The sequence below is a fragment of the Nicotiana tabacum genome, chromosome 2 (assembly GCF_000715075.1).
Source record: "Nicotiana tabacum cultivar K326 chromosome 2, ASM71507v2, whole genome shotgun sequence".
Taxonomy (NCBI): Eukaryota; Viridiplantae; Streptophyta; class Magnoliopsida; order Solanales; family Solanaceae; genus Nicotiana; species Nicotiana tabacum.
The window spans coordinates 40,828,951-40,832,482 of NC_134081.1; positions in this window are offsets into that span (position 1 = coordinate 40,828,951).

Consider the following 3,532-nt stretch of genomic DNA (forward strand, 5'->3'; position numbering starts at 1 on the left):
AAAAATAATGACCAATTTTGACCAAATTGAACGAGGGATAATATGATTTGAAAAATTGGGGGTCGAACCCTGATTCCTGAGTTTCCTACATATCCCTGGTGTTACGGGAATCAGGCCATGTGTAGTTCTGGATCCATCGGTGAATTGAACCGATGGAATTGTTATAGGAATGGTCGTATGCTTCGGAAAGGGTTCTTTTGGGTAGAACAATATTAGATGAATTTACACGAAATCATAAATGTGAATCTTAAAAGTTATGGATGTATATCAAAATGAGTATCTGAACGGTTATCAAGTAAAAGTGGGTAACTGATTGTGGTTGGTTGCGTTTGAAATAATTGCAGGATTCGAATGTTGAACGGAAACTGGAGCGAAGACTGCTCCCCTTAGGAGAACAGTCACTTCCTGGATTACCTGCAAAACTTAAAAAACAATGCATGCAAGTATGTATGGGTTATTGCGATAATTTAAACATGATGCAAATTTCCTTTGGACCATGAAAGTTGTCTTTGGACGGTGAGGGTGATGCCCTTAGACCATGACGTCCTAGGCCATGAATCATGTGATAAGGGATTCGCAGGCCATGAAATGATGTCCTCGGGCCGTGAAAATGGTGCCTCTGAACCATGACGCCTTTGAATAATGATGTGCAATATTGAAAAATCCTCAGGCTATGGCATGGTGTCTTCCGGCTATGAGGATGATTCCTTCAGACTATGACGCCTTTGGACAAATGGAGATGTTTTAGCCCATGAGATGCAAAGATATTATGCTAGGTCATATGTAAAGCGAAATAGAGCTTAGGCAATGCTTAGCCGCAGGCGAATAGAAGACAGTGCTAGGTCTTAAATAGCATAATAGAGATAGTATTTAATCTTGAGGAAAATGCAGTTCTTAGCCGTATGCAAGAAGGGGAGGCAGGGCTTAGCCTCATGCAAAATAGGAGGCAGTGCTTAGTCTCATGCGAAGAAGGCAATGTTTAGCCTTATGCAGTTAAGGAGGCAAGGCTTAGCCTCGTGCAAATAGGAGACAATACTTAGTCTCATGTAGAGAAAGGCAGTGTTTAGCCTTATGTAGTTAAGGAGGCAATGCTTAGCCTTATGCAGTTAAGGAGGCGATGCTTAGCCTCGTGCAAATAGGAGACAATGCTTAGTCTCATGCAAAGAGAGGAGACAATGCTTAGTCTCATGCAAGAAAAGGCAGTGCTTAGCCTTATGCAATTAGGGAGGCAGGGCATAGCCTCATGCAAAATAGGAGACAATGCTTAGTCTCGATGTAAGGAAAGGCAGTGCTTAGCCTTTATGAAATTAGTGAGGCAATACTTAGCCTCATGCAAGAAAAGGAGACAGTGCTTAGTCTCGATGCAAGGAAAGGCAGAACTTAGCCTTATGCAATTAGGGAAGCAATGCTTAGCCTCATGCAAGAAAAGGAGACAGTTCTTAGTCTCGATGCAAGGAAAGGCAGAGCTTAGCCTTATGAAATTGGGGAGGCAATGCTTAGCCTCATGCAAGAAAAGGAGACAGTGCTTAGTCTCAATACAAGGAAATGCAGAGCTTAGCCTTATGCAATCAGGGAGGCAATGCTTAGCCTCATGCAAGAAAGGGAGACAATGCTTAGTCTCGATGTAAGGAAAGGCAATGCTTAGCCTCATACAAAATAGGAGACAATGCTTAGTCTCATGCAAAGAAAGGCAATTCTTAGCCTTATGCAGTTAAGGAGGCAATGCTTAGCCTCATGCAAAGAATAGGAGGCAAGTGGAAAAGTATTTCTTAGCTGAAGATATTTGTGCTAGATAATCTGAAGGCAGTGTCTTGATGTATCTGCGAGTATCGTTATTTTATTGTACCTGCATTCAAAGAAAAATTGTGAGTTCTGTGGGGGAAGGTTGGTTCGCATTTTTGCCTTCTACCCTGCATGTGCTCCTATCTTTAGATCCTGTTTGAGTTACCCTAGGTAGCATTTGGCTGCAATAGAAATAAAGTTTTCGAAAAATATGCATGCATTTGACAAATATAGTTGTTTTTAAATATAGTAGTATGCGATATCAAGTAAGTTAGATGAACCCATGACTGTGACATATTTTAGAGACATTCCGACCTCCTTGCTTTAGAATTTTGAGGGTCCTCCTCAAAATTCTGCCCCAGTTTAAAAGCAATTCTTTGACTATTCTGTGTATGACGAAGTTGGCTGGACTTGCTTCAGAATTTTGAGGGTCCTCCTTAAATTTCTACCCCAGTTTCTGACCATGGAAAAATGAAGATCTTATTGAGATGTGACCTAACCCACAGGGCTGCCTATGTATCCCCTCTTAAAGGGGAATCAGGTCAAGCGTAGTTCAGTTACATCAAGTGAAGAAATGTAAACAATCCTAAACATAATATCTCTTGGTTGCGTCTGAGTTGATAGGTTTTGGCCAAATCTCTCCGTCCATATCTGCAAGTATGAGTGCTCCTCCTGTTAGTACTTTGTGAATCATGTAGGGCTCTTGCCAATTGGGTGAAAATTTCCTTTTGGCTTCATCTTGATACGGGAAGATCCGCTTTAGCACCAACTGCCCTGGTGTGAATTGTCTGGGCCTGACCCTTTTATTGAAAGCTCGGGACATTCTGTTCTGGTAAAGTTGATCGTGACATACTGCGTTCATTCTTTTTCCGTCAATGAAAGCCAATTCTTCATAACGAATTCGTATCCATTCTGCATCATTGAGTTCAACCTCTTGTATGATTCTCAAAGATGGAATTTCTACTTCGGCAGGCATGACAGCTTCAAGACCATAGACCAGCAAATAAGGAGTTGTCCCAGTTGATGTGCGAACCGTGGTGCGATATCCAAGTTGGGCAAAATGGTAACTTCTCCCCATTATTTGTGATTATCTATCAACTCCCTTAGTATCTTCTTGGTGTTCTTATTGGCGGCTTCCACAACTCCATTCATTTGTGGCTCATATTGGAATTCTCATGCTTGATCTTGAAGGTTTCACACAGGAATCTCATCAAATCACTAATAAGGTTGACAGACAGCATTGTCGGTGATGATTGACTCCGGTACCCCGAATTGACAGACAATACGATCTCTACCGAAATATGTTACGACCTTCTTAGTTACAGCCTTGTAAGATGCGACTTCAACCCATTTTGTGAAATAGTCTATGGCCACTAGAATGAACCTGTGCCCATTTGAAGTGGCGAGTTCGATTGGACCGATGACATCCATCCCCCAAGCGGAGAAGGGCTAAGGTGAACTTGTTTCATTTAGTTCATTGGGTGGCACTCGTATCATATCAGCATGTACTTGGCATTGATGACACCTTTGGACATACCTGATGCAGTCTGTTTCCATAGTCGTCCAAAAATACCCTACTCGTATTATCTTCTTAGCTAAGATAAAGCGATTCATGTGTGGTCTGCAAGTTCCAGCATGTATTTCTTCGAGCAATTTGGATGCTTTCTTGGCATCGACACATCGTAATAACCCTAGATCTGGAGTCCTTCTGTACAGAATCGCTCCGCTTTGGAAGAAGTGGTAAGATAAT